Source organism: Trematomus bernacchii, unplaced genomic scaffold, assembly GCF_902827165.1.
Source record: "Trematomus bernacchii unplaced genomic scaffold, fTreBer1.1, whole genome shotgun sequence".
Taxonomy (NCBI): domain Eukaryota; kingdom Metazoa; phylum Chordata; class Actinopteri; order Perciformes; family Nototheniidae; genus Trematomus; species Trematomus bernacchii.
Genome location: NW_022987593.1, coordinates 8984362 through 8998029, shown reverse-complemented (window position 1 = coordinate 8998029; position 13668 = coordinate 8984362). Strand labels below are relative to the sequence as shown.

The following is a 13668-nucleotide window of genomic DNA, read 5'->3' as shown; positions in this document are numbered from 1 at the left end:
ACACTTTGAACTGAATGAAGTGAAAGAAAAGATGCAGCTTTCTGTCAAGTCTTTGGTAGTTGAATTAGTTTAGTGAGCTGAACATATATCTTCTGTAAAGTTATATATTCTGCTTATGAAAAACATTTAAGGTGACACACTTTCCGTGCTAAAACTACAGGAACTATGATGATATTTTATAGCTGACTCAGACTTTATAAGCACTAAAATAAGGCTGTACTGAAAAGTAAATACTCACAGACAGCTGAGAGCCAGGGGAAACTCCTTTTAGGATTCCTTCTTCTGCACGTTCAAAAAGATCTCAAGAGCCATGTAGCGTCAAAGAGCAGGGGACAAATTAATATCCCTGTTCCTCACAAAGCTGTTTCTGTTTCCTGAGCATATGGGATTCTCTATTACTGAGGACAAGCTACAGAATGATGCAGACTAAGTGTTCATACTTGCTCTCACAAACATTCTTCAGCTTGTCAATGCTTGCCCCCTAAAACCAAAAAGCTCTTCCTACCACTCAGTTTTCTAACTCCCTCTAACCCTGCTGTTGCTTACTTAATCATGTTTTGGTTCCTCTGGGAACAAAGGGCTTTTTCTTCTTCCGACAGTTTCTTTGAGTACTGCACAGGGCACTAAGAATGATAAGAATGTGATTGAGTAATAACACGTAGGAAGTCAGATTCTTATGTCAATGTCAATGTCAAAGAAAGAGCTGCAGCCAGGAACAGTAAGAGAAAAATAAACTTGTGGCGAATGCATGCTGGCCTTGGTACTGGAAATACATTAGCAATGCCTTCCCTTACACTCTCAGTTGGTCTATAAACTTTAACAGCGAACCCCACTGCATACTAGGTGATAAAAACCAAGGTTCCTTTGCTCACAGTCTGTAAACATGACTTGGTAGCAGGTCCAAAGCCTGCACAGCTGATTCAAATCCCCTATATTGACCTGAGTACTACATTAAAATAGCAGCCTGGCAAATTTGAAGCCGTTCTGTTAGAGTTGCATTTTTATAGCCCTTTTTTCTCTGTCTGTCAGCAGATGAGATGGATCCATATGATCATACGCTTCACAAATGCAAGTGTTTTTTTATCAGCTACTTACTGCGAGCTGCTATCAGCTAGTCCTGGCAGAGGCTGTGGTTAGCAGCTTCCCCTTCTCTGACTCTGCGGTTCAAGTGAAGGCCCACAAGTGCAGCAACGGAAAGAGGTTGCATGCAGAGTGAAAGGGGATGCACTTTTATCATTTAATCACCAACAAAACATGTTAAGCACAACATCCTGTTAGACATATCACATAAGCTATCTTGCTAGTAACATTATTAAGAAGCTAGTAAGGCAACATTTCAATAACAGCTCACAGCACAGAGTTTGGTAGCAAGTTCCCTTTAATACCCATGGATAGATGCTAGGGAATGTGCAGGATGAAATTCCCTGCCCTTATGTAACAGCAATAAGCTGCTAGCTCACCCCCAGGCCTGTAAGGCTACAGGCTATGCTGGGTCTCTCTCTATCACACGTTCTTCCCCTAACACACACACAAACACAACCCAACACAAACACTCGCACAGTAATAGCGCTATAATATGCTAGCTCATGCCTGAAGTGGTTGATAGGTTTCTTCTTCTGAGAGCAGGGCTATAGGGGCTGTGAAAGTAAACAGCTCGGATCAAACCAACTCTCTGCTCTCTTTGAAGAGTGGGAGACAATTACGGGGATCAATGGTGCAGCCCGGAGGTGGTTAACAGCCAAGACAGGCAGGCAGACAGGGATTGATGCCCCGTTATATTGAGAGTCGACTCCTCCATGACTTCACTGTGAACCACAGTCACATCCAAACTGCACTGCATTCTGTCTGGACAACCATGTTGGGATACATACACGTTATATAAAATAAGAAATCTCAAAGTGAGATACAAATACTGCAAATTGTAGATGTTACTACATTTCCAGTTGGAGCAGATGGGGGTCAATGCTCTGTGTGGGTGGGCATTTCTTCAGGCAACATTTCTCCAATGGTTTGTTAGGTAATAGCTATGTTCACTATAGATAAACGCTATAAAGTTTTATCAAAGTGTTTATGAGTGAAGGTGTGCATGTTTATTTGTGTTGTGTGTAGGTCATGTAACTTTGAGCTATATTTGACATCATTTGTACATGGATGGCAACGAGAGACTGCACAACCTGTCAATTGTGAGTGTGCAAAGGTTGAGCCTCTAAGTGTATTTTGAACAGCGCACACTGTGTGGGAGTTTCTCTTGCCCCTACCTCTCCTGTGGGACAAGTGTGTCTGTACAGAAGATGTGATTTCAGATGGCTCGCACCACCTTGACTCAGTAAACAACAAGATGAAGGAAACAGTGGGAGAGGTGCAACAGCCGCTAGCTGTGTTTGTTCCTCAGCCCACCACAGCCATATTAGTTGCCTAAATGACATATTTGCCAGTTGATGTGGAACAACATCAACAAAAGAGCCTTTTGAACTAAATATAGTGTTTATGTGAAAGTAGAATTTGTCCTTGGTGGCTATGATAGCAGATGAATATATTCAGGGTTTTTTTGTACACTTATGAATAGGACATGAGATTGTTAAAAAAAAAAAAATGGAGATAAGATCAAAACAAATACATTTGTATTTCCAAGGGAGGGAGAATATGTCTCTGAGATGTTTAAAGGCTTCCCACCCTCTTTGCGTGTGCAGAGGGGGGAAACAATGTTGGCTGATTGTCATATAATTCCATATACGCTAACAGAACAGAACAACAAAGCAACAACAAGAACCCCTCTGCCCAACTCTCATTTACTTTTCAGTCCTCCTGGGTGAGGAGAGGAGGAGAAAAGCAATGTATCATTACCTCCATCAACAGAGTAAGGAGGCAGACTGCTGCACAGGCAGGGCTGTACTTTACTGTTTGCACACAGCCTTGCTTAGACAGATGTCATAACATGCTTTATTAAATGTCTTTCAATTGACAAACTGCAGGATGAATTGCATGACTTTACAGTGTGCTGGCACCCACACACAGGATTACCAATGCTGTTTGCCCACAGGCTTACATGTGAGTGTGTGCAGCTACACACACACACACACACTGTACAAGACCCTGGCCTGGCTGGCAAGATCATCAGTGGTTCAGTTAGCCATGGAAAAGAAAAGCCTTTACACACACACACACACACACACACACACACACACACACACACACACACACACACACACACACACACACACACACACACACACACACACACACACACACACACACACACACACACACACACACACACACACACACACACACACACACACACACACACACACACACACACACACACACACACACACACACACACACACACACACACAGCATCAGCACTTTCCACCAGTGCCTCTCAAAGGAAACCATTACACTGCAGAAACCCACGGGACGCCAGGCAGAAAGGGGATTTTCTGAAGCATTTTTTCTTTCTTCCTCTCCCCGCCTCTCTCTCTCTCTCTCTCTAAAAAAAACCCCTAACTTACACTAAGCTACTTTTGCCAGAGAGAAAGAGATTACAGTCAGCCAAGCGTCTAATTCACCTGTGACCCAGTAATTCATTTGGCTGATAATCTGCTATTGCAGGTGACACTAACAATCACCGATATGATGGGGAGAGAGGCGAGGGAGGGTTAGGGGAGGTTTGGCCTGGGCTGATTGGTGGGGGAGATATTTGATTAAATTCTGAAATGAATAATGCATTATGAAATTGATCCAGACAAATCCCACCTTGAGGAGATTGGAGTAGGATTATACTGGTGAAAGCTTTGGGAAAGGTTACGACAAATAGGAGGATTCCTGAGAAGGTGCACTTCAGTATCAAGTGCTTACCTGGAGCTTGATAAGGCAATTTACAATTCCTTAAATTTATATTCCTGTCAGCTGCTTGAACAAACTGCAAATAACGTGCACAGAGAGATTTAGCCTCAAAAGAGTATTGCTGATGGCCCTGAGGAAAAACAAACGCAAGCAGTTTCTGTTTTCGTCCTTATTTATTTGTTCTTGGAAAGTTTTTTCAATTAATTGCATTCTGATTTATTGCTGACTTTAAGAGAAAGTGAGCTTTTTTTTACTGAAAATAAATACCAAGCTATAAGTCATAATCTATGTACATTTAGTTACGTCTCCAAGGAAATCGCTTGACATTTAAGGAGAAGGATGAAGCTGGAGCCAGCAGCCAGCAGATTTGTTTTTTTCACACTTGTTTTTGCACTTGTTAAACAAACAAGATCTAACATTATATTTGTGAGCTTCAGGCGACCTTATCTGTGGATGTAGTCAGGCTGATGGTTTCTTATGGTTTCCCACTCTCTATGCTAGTCAAAATGCTGGTTCCAGCTTTGTGATGGACAGTTAAAGAGATTAGTATCGATATTCTCTATATACTTTTTGCAAGACATTGACTAAACAAATGCTTTAATTTAGTTCTTTGCCGTCTTCTCTTCGTCCCTCTTCTCTTATCCACTTCTTCTGCATGCTTTTATATCTAGTCTACTGTGCATTTAAATATTGAATTTACATTTGTGTTTGATGTACACAAACCGTTTGTTTCTCTTCTCTTTGTTTTCTACATGTTTGTATGTGTTAGCCAGCACATACAAGTTACACACACTATTTATATTGATGCACATGCTTGGTACTTTGATCTAAAGCTTTCTAACCATTAAATGTGTGGCCTGGATTAGTGTCACATAAAGCACATCTGTAAACACTGATAAAAATAAACGTAATTAATTGCCAATTATCCCAAAGTCTCCACAGACTCCTTGTAGTAATGCTGTATAAATAGACTGTTTACTGGTGTACTCTCTTTACTTGTGGCTTTGCCCTACAAAGGAAAGGGTGTGTCCGCATGGCAACAGCATCAGACATCAGCTCAGCACAAGTAATTAATTTCTGAAGCTTCTCCGCTTAGATTTAGTTGGTTGCTTTTAATGAGCGTGCGCTATTCAAACAACTATTTTAACTGACTGCTTACAACCGCACAACAGAACTAAGAGTGCGCTTAATTTCAAACAATTGTAAATATTCATTGGCGCAATAAGTCACTTTATTGAAGTGCATGTCAACACAGTGGAGGAAATTATGTGGGAAAACAACTTAATTATTTCCTTAATAGAGTAGACAGGAGTTTGAAGTATTGTCAGCTATTGAAAATGATATCATTGCTGCGAGAAAGCTCTCTAAGCTGAGGCTTTGGAAAGAGCCTGGAATGTTTTCCAACACATCGCTCCAGCCTGACATGTTTCGCCGCCAACAGCCTGTCCATGCAGCTTTTCAGCCCTGAGAGACATATGTAGTGCGAACCTGACATGGCTCAGTGAGTGAGTGCTCAGTTGTCAATAAAATGCTTTTTTTTAGTATTTAAACGTTCTTGTTTCAGGGGTGTGGGACGATTTATTCCCCCTCAATTGTCATCTGACTGGCTCCAGCACTTTCCCCAGTGTGCTAAAGTTAACAGGATTTTCATTTTAATAAGAAAAAGGCAGACAGAGCAGCACATTCAAATCTGTGAGGGCGAGCTCGCCCCAACTGTGCGGTACTTCATGTTGAAGAAGCACTTTAATTCATTACTATGTCAAATGTATCCGTCTTATGAAAGGCAAATCCCATTCCGGTTTGGAGTCATGCCATAAGGTTTATATTCTGAATCCATAATATTAAAAGCTGCTATGGTGTCTTTAATGATGAGCTTGATTTGCAGGCTGTGTTCACAAACAAGTTGGACTTTAATATCAGCCTGTCATCCAGACATTTTCAACTGGCCTCGACTAACACATATACAGCACTTTTTAGTTGCTTTCATTTAGCCCAGGCCCTTAATGCAAAATTCTCATCTAAAGGTGTTTTACTTCTTGTGAAGAGATAGCTTCACAAGTGATGAAACAAGGTTGTTCTCTCCTTTCTTTCCTGATGTTTTATCCTCTCAATTTTGCTTGTAATGAGCCATGAAACGCTGAAGCCATTGGCGTAATGGGAGCAGTGTTCAAAACAAAATTAGACGCTCTGTATTTAAGTGAATAATTAGCAAGGCTGTCAAAGCACAGAAGTTTCAACTTAGAAATAAGGGTTTGAATCAAGGATAATGTATTGAAAAAGATTCCTGAAAGACACCGTATGGAGCAGATAAAAGAGAGGTACGTCCTGTGTTTGGAAGAACTGGAGCAGTGAAATTGTGCAATTAATCAAACACACTTTTTGTTGCCTGCCTTGGTGGAATGTGAAATTAAATGCACATAAATGAGCATAATTAATGACCAGCGAGAGTGGGTAGAATGTGAAGGCGACAAAATGGGAACTTCCGCGTACAGTTTATCAAATCGTAATCACTGAGAGGGCAGCACTCTCCCTGGTAAAATTAAAGGGGTTCCTACAAATCATACTGTAGATATATCGGGAAAAGGTTTCTTACACACACCCACGAGCAATGTGGGTAGCCAGAATCCTCCCCTCAAGTTCCCACTGTTTTGACTTGTCCCCATCCGTGTGGCTCCCTTGCCATCATCATGATTGACAGATGTCAAACCTGTCACCTCCATGGCACTCACTCTTCTTTGCTGTGATTGGCAGGAGTCACACCTCTGCTTACTTTCCTCAAATTATTTTAAAAGTGTTCGAAGGTAGGGCCAATCAAACAGCTTGCTTTTTGACATAATTGTCTTAGTTTTTTCTATGTCATTTATCTTGTATTACTCCTGGGATGCAGTGTGTCTTGGGTGCTGATTTAATCCCTGAACCCTGCAGGCTAAATCTGCAGGAGAGGTTAAGGAGTAAGGATTTCAACAAAAAAAACGTAACCCTTAACCACACCAATGGAGCTCCTCAGTGGCCAATAGATGGACTATCAGAGCTGTGCAGCAGGCAGCTGTGGATAAGCAGGTAGTGCCACTCATCCAGTAATCACAGGGTGGGTGGTTTGCATTGACTTTTATTGTTATTGAGCCACAGAATAAATTGGCTACGCATTCGGTGTGAAAACACAATGAAAGTAGAAAAGCGTGTGTGCAGACCACTTACCATTTATTGTGTCAGTATACGGCTGGTAACAGGTGTGAATGTGTTTTACAGTGTGAATTTGAGCATGGCAAAGAAATAACTGCCTCCAGTGACCACCCTGGAATAATAATGATTCAAAAATAATTAAGATGTCAACCATCAATGTTACAAGAAACAGCCTTGCTCTGAGATTTCACAGACAATGGCATTATCCAACAGGAGGCTCTTAATATAGTTTTTCAGAGGGCGGAACAAAAAAAAACGAATTTAATAAGGCAGAGAGACACTTATGTATTGATTTTCTTTGTGACATTTTAATATACTGTGTTGACAGAACACTAATTGGGCAAGACAATATTCATCCATTAGCATGGCATGCATCCATTACAGCCGTACACCTAACACTAAAACAGAGGGAAATGGTTTCATACGGCTCATAGCTAAAAGAATCATTAAACTATATGACATTTTCTGCCTGGTAAGACTGCCAGCGAGCATCAAAAAAGTGAGGTCACTAGTTTGTCTAATTTTAGCCTCGATGACTTGAACAGCAGTACTTTTTAGCACTTGTGACATTGGCTGACATTGCCTCAGTGATGGTGAGGGAAGCAAAGTGGCCATCAGACAAGAGACAGTCCTTATCTGAGGACTCTTGCTCTCGTAGGTTATCACTGCTCAGCTGTCCACCCAATCACTACCCAGCCCTTTCTTGGATATCTCTAAGATTGGTTCTTGTAATAGTGTGTCTGTGTCTGTGTGTGTTTGTGTGTTTCTGTGCATGTGCGCATGTTCCCTCCAGCCCTCTCTCACTGTCTGTTCTTTTTTCCTGTCCTGCTTCCATTTCTCCCCCCCCCCCACCCACCCATCCTTCTGGCAGTAAACTTGTGCACTTACAGAAAATTCCCACCACACTGACACTCATCCAGCTAAAAGCAAGTGCCTATGCCAAAAATATGTCAAGTCACCGCCTTTTACACATCATGATTATTGACAGGGCAGGATTAACTGAGGCTGGGATTCTCCATACTTCAGCAGTTCATAATTGGAGCGACAATTCACCGCGGGAAGGTGGCGGCTCAACCTGCCTCCTGAGAGGTGGCGAATATCTGACAGGCAAATAGTTAATAATCAGTTAGACAGCACCATGACATGGGGGGAAGTGACTGGAAGCTAACTCAATATCCAATCAATACATATCTCTTCAAGAGTTGTTTTTGATTCCTGAATGTATATGTTTTTGCAATTTAAAATATGAAAATAAAAATAAAGAATTTAAATATTCATGCTCAATTCTAAGTTAACAGATATTTGAATTATAAAATAATGTAGGAGATGCTTGTACAGGCTAATGTCGGTCTTACACATTGACGTTTTGCCAGGTTATATTTTATTTAAAGAGATAAACACTTATGTACTTAAGCAATTTTTGGAAAAAAGATATCACTATCTCTATGAAAGTGTGTTATTTAGCTGCTGCTGCTACTGTTTGGTACAATATATGTTGTGGTGCTAATCTCTGATGAAAAATATTTAAGTTTTTCATCTAAATATTATAAAATAATATGAGTATTTAATTGGATAGCTCACTGTGCCAGCAGTGCAGATGTGGCTTATACGTTTTAAACAAGGAAAGCTAAGACAGAATTGAAGCAAACATCATGGCATGGAACATGCAAGCAAAGGCACATTTATATAACTGTCACAAATGTGCTTAACATTAACTGCTAATGGTTTAGATTTTCTTTTGACAAACAGCTCACAGAATTAAATCTTTCATTTTCTACATGGCAGGGACATTTTTCAAATCATATTTGAACTGGTGTGAAAAGAGAAACAACTAAATCAATTTTCACCTACTCATGTTTTTTTTTTTCATACAACATCTATACAATTTTCTCAGTGTGTGTGTGTATGCGTGTGACCGTGTGTGTGTACTGTATGTGGGAAGTAGGACGGCAGTGTAAGATGACATTTTGATCTGTTCTATTATTCCATTGCCCTCTGAAGCAAAGACATCTAGCTATACCGTTTTAGTGCAGATGGTGTGTGTGTGTGTGTGTGTGTGTGTGTGTGTGTGTGTGTGTGTGTGTGTGTGTGTGTGTGTGTGTGTGTGTTTACCATGCTGCTTGTGGCAGTCAGAGGAAGATGGCCATTATAGTAACATAGTAAAAAAAAACCTTCTGCTGGTGTTTTATTTGATTGAATACATTTTATAGAGGCTTTATAGAAAATGACCAGACATGCGCCATTTTCCAGTTTAACGCAGATGAGGTCTTTTGTTTGTCGCACTTCAGCGCGCCTCACAGAAACCAATCCAAATTCCTCATTGCGACCCGTAATGGGAATGCAAACTGAAAACCGCATTCCACATTAATTCCAGATTGCAGTTTGCAGAGGCAGGATAAATGAGGCTGTGATTAGAGAGAAGAGCTCTTTCACAGGCAGCTGTCCTATCCCTTTATACACGAGAACACTCAGTAAGAGCTCCACACTGACAACACACCGCAGTCTCTCATTAGCAGGGTGTCTGCTAGCTCTTCACAGAGGTAAGTGAGCACTAACCTGATGCACCAAACACACATATCATCTTATTTGCCTCTTTCATATGCTTTTAACTCAAAACCTATTATCTATGTTACCTTAGATGAGCCCTGCTCTTATTGATCATGAACTTGAAAAGATAATGATAATGGCTACTAAGATTGAATCCAAGGCTTGTAATTAAAGGCTTCTTCGACCACAAGTCCTACTTCAATCTCAACGCAGGTAAAAGCTGTTGATACTTGAAAACGTAATTTTCTCCAGCCTGTATTTAATATATTCGTAATTGCGTGATTTCTACTTTGAAGGGCAAAGATGTTTTTTTCTCATTTATCATTAATTACACATTTTTTAAGATGCAGCAGATTAGTCATGGTTGGAATCACCTTTGTTTAAAGGTGGGGTAGGTAAGTTTGAGAAACTGGCTCGAGATACACTTTTTGTTATATTCCATGGAATGCTCTTAACATCCCGATAGCAATGAATATCTTAAGTGCTTTGACAAAAAATCCATAAAAAAATGTCATCTGTGGAAGCCGTAGTACTGTAAAAAGCACGACCAATCATCTGAGCCGGCCCGGCTAAAATAACTGGATGGCCTACCTGCCTGTCAGCCTTCCATCTGTGCACAAACTTATCTCGTGCCCTCATTGGTCATGTGCGCGTTCGTGTGTGTTGGAGGAGGGGCTCTATAAGGAAGTGGCAGATTTTCTCCGGTTGTGTATTTTCAAATTCTAGCGATCTCGAGCTGGTTTCTCAAACGTACCTACCCCACCTTTAGTGGACCAACCAAGTTAAAATGTCCAACATTATATCAGAAATAAACATCTTTAGAGCCTTGTACAAAAAGTGTCTTCATTCATGACACAGTAAATAATATTGAGGTTTAAATTAAGGACGAAGCTAATTTGAGTGACAGGTGAGTAGCATCACAGGTTGCTAGCCGCTAGCTGCTCTTCAGCTCTGGTCTGCCTCATCTCTAACGATGGTCAAAATCTTTGCACATATTTGCATTAGACGGTAGTAGGGTAGAGTCAGCCCTGCCAAGATGGTATTGGCCGGAGCCACACACATTGAGATTCACAACGGCTCTTTACAAAACATATGGGTGATGTCAGAGAAGCAGCCTCCATGTTAAACTGTCAATAGTCCTCATCCAAGATTGCAGTATGGCAGAGCCTTGTATGAGGACCTTACGGGTCCAAACATTCTGAGAATGTGCGTATGTACCTGCAGCTCCTCGCGCAGGTCGAGGTTCTGCTGTCGGAGGCTCTGATTGGAGGAGGGGCTCCGTAAGGAAGTGGCAGATTTTTTCCGGCTGTGTATTTTCAAATTCTCGCGCACTCAAGCTGGTTTTTCCAAAATGACCTACCCCACCTTTAAGTCATTATGCTCAAAGATTTGGCTGAGCTCATGATACAATTGCATGATTTCTGTTAGGAATACCTTTTTTAAAGTCAGAGAATAAATGTCTTGATTCAGTGATCAAAATGAAAGCCGAAAGGATATTTATTGCCGCTTGGAGCGACTAAACGTGCAATTGCAGGTAAGACGTCAGTGACAAAGTAAGGCTAGCCTTTGACAGACGGAGCTTGAGGGGGGGATCACTTACACCTGAGAGATATCTTACCCAGTCTGACTCCTTCTCCCACCTCCACTGCCTCACTTATCGTCCTCTCAGCCCTGTGCGTACTCTCAAATATTCATGACCATGCAGCCAGTGTCATCTTAGAATATATCTAAATGGGAAGCCCAAGGCAGAAGGAAATCATCCTACTATGAAATTCTCTGGTCCTCGACGAATGTTAAAGCAGTCATCTATAAACTTCCCTCCATCAGTCCCCTCCCCCCTCACGTCCTTTCCTTCTTATTTCACTTCTTGTGAACAGACATGGCATATAACACAAAATGGAAACATTTGCAAAATGTATTTTAATAAATATTCAGTGGTTGCCATGCCATATGTGCTCTGTGCTTTTCATTGCAGTGAATCAGCTCGTGGCACAACATCTGCTATTAGAGCTGAAAGTGATATGTAAAACTTTTGACAGCTGATTTGTAAAACACACACACACACACACACACTCACACTCACACACACGCAAACATAGCAAACTCCCCCCATGCTTGCTTTCTCTGTCTCAGAAGCTAAATTAAATGACTGAGCCTTGGCTGAGTGATTTTGGAGGCATTTGGAGGCGGACGCATTGTGCCAGCTCATGTTCAGGGTCATGCTAGTGTCACTTAAAGAGTCTCTAATGAGACCCAGACAGGCACACAGTGTCCAGCCGAGCAGAGCCGAAAATCTGAAAGCCACAGTATGAGAGCACTGGTACAGAGAAAAAAGGTATTGAAAGGCCACTACATGAGGTGTAATGAGAGAAAGAGACAGTGAAGATTTTATATACATTCTTTTTTTAAAAACACAATAGAATCTCCTGATCCGACATTTTTCTTTTTTAAATTGTCACAGAAAGTTGGATGTATCTAACAGAAGGTTGTGTAGAAGAGAGTTAAAAAGACTCAACAGTGGCTGTCCGGTAAAGGCTGTTTATTCCATTTTAAGATTAAAAGTCAAGCTTGAGTGAAATGCTGTGTTTTATATAAGATATATTTATGACAGACTGTCAGGAGCCACTGAGATATATCACACACAGAGAGACAGAGTGAAGGACAGGATGAAAAATGGAGACACATTAAACATGTCCAAATTCAAAAGCAGTTAAAAAAGTATTTAATCCAGTGTCTATACGTTACAGTAGATAGGGCTCCACAATATGCAAAAAACAACTAATTTAGATTATATTGAATCATATTGCAAACTGCGACATGTTGACGACTCATTATTGAAACATTATTGACACTATCAAAAATATATATTAAAATGATTATAATGATTTTGAGAGGATCTTTACTAAACAAGCATTTTTCATTAAATCTGTAGAATACCGTTTGTGAGCTGGGACCGTGCAGCACCAAATAACTTATTATTCAGATATTTTCACATATTTAGCATTTACCAAATATTGCATTTAGTCCGTATTTTTATAGTCCATTTTGCGATTTTTTGGAGAATCTCTGTTAACAGAAGCTCCTACATACGAAAACTGCCTGTTTTAATATAGCTGTACTTGAATATAGCAGTTGAATATTTTACCAGGCACCAGTAAAATATTTTTATATGTAGGCCTTAGCTTGGCCAGCCACATTCTGTTCAGTCAAACCTCTGGTGGCAACGCACAGGAGGAGGAGGTGGGGATTGGATTGAGAGTTTATACAGTGTGGAGCTCACATGGGTGTTGTTCGACATGAATATTCAATACACACCTCAGAATAAACCATTGTGTTTCCATTTCAAGCAAATTCCATCTGGGATTGTGTTTCAAGGCTGAAGAGGCAACAGGTGAATGTCTATACAGCGAGGCACTAAAGATAATGCCATTCCACAGACATGCAAACACATGGTGTGCTATACAGCATTTGAAATTCAAATAAAAGTAAACTGATCATCTGTTAAAATGACACTGGGTGCTAAAGCAGCAGCAAACTCAGTGAACAAGCTCACAACCATTTTTTAACATTTGGCAAATGATGGTACCCTGGCACAGTGCTGCAGAATCTGGAAAGAAGCTGCAGCAGGCTGAATGCAGTTGGACAGATACATTATCAGCAGGTGGAGTTTGTATTAGCCTCCATCTACTCCCATCTTTTCTTTTGTTAATACCAAGAGACAGGATGCCTGCAGAAGCCATAGAAAGAACAAAACATATTTTCAGGCCACTATTGAATTTGTGCAAACACGTTATACATTTCTTGGCCTTGATTTAATAAAAGAATGTCTATGTTTTGATCGATCTCCGGGCACAAGTTAAATAATTAAATGCACAAGGCCAAGTCATTCATTCCAGACGCCACCACAGTCTTTAATTGAGCTTCACTTTTGCTTAGTTGTTGGCAGCTACCAAGTTGAAAATATTGTGGCCTTCCAAACTACTTGGAGCCGGTGAAATTGACTTCATACTTCAAGGACAAAGTCTGGTCTGTTATACAAACTATTGTACTATTAGTACATTGAGGCTACCAGTTTGCAGTCTGTGCTCGGAT

General features: G+C 40.7%; 1 protein-coding gene across 6 annotated transcripts in view; it reads right to left on the bottom strand.

Annotated features, from left to right (window-relative positions):
* Nucleotides 1–13668, bottom strand: part of inpp4b (inositol polyphosphate-4-phosphatase type II B) — a 149144-nt gene that overhangs the window by 108978 nt on the left and 26498 nt on the right. The window contains exon 1 of one of the 6 annotated variants that reach the window (XM_034129533.1): nucleotides 1096–1114. The exons of the other annotated variants lie outside the window; for them this stretch is intronic. The gene's annotated coding sequence lies outside the window, so the exon portion shown is untranslated. Of the gene's footprint in view, nucleotides 1–1095; nucleotides 1115–13668 lie in introns of those variants that run through there. 6 annotated transcript variants of the gene reach the window in all.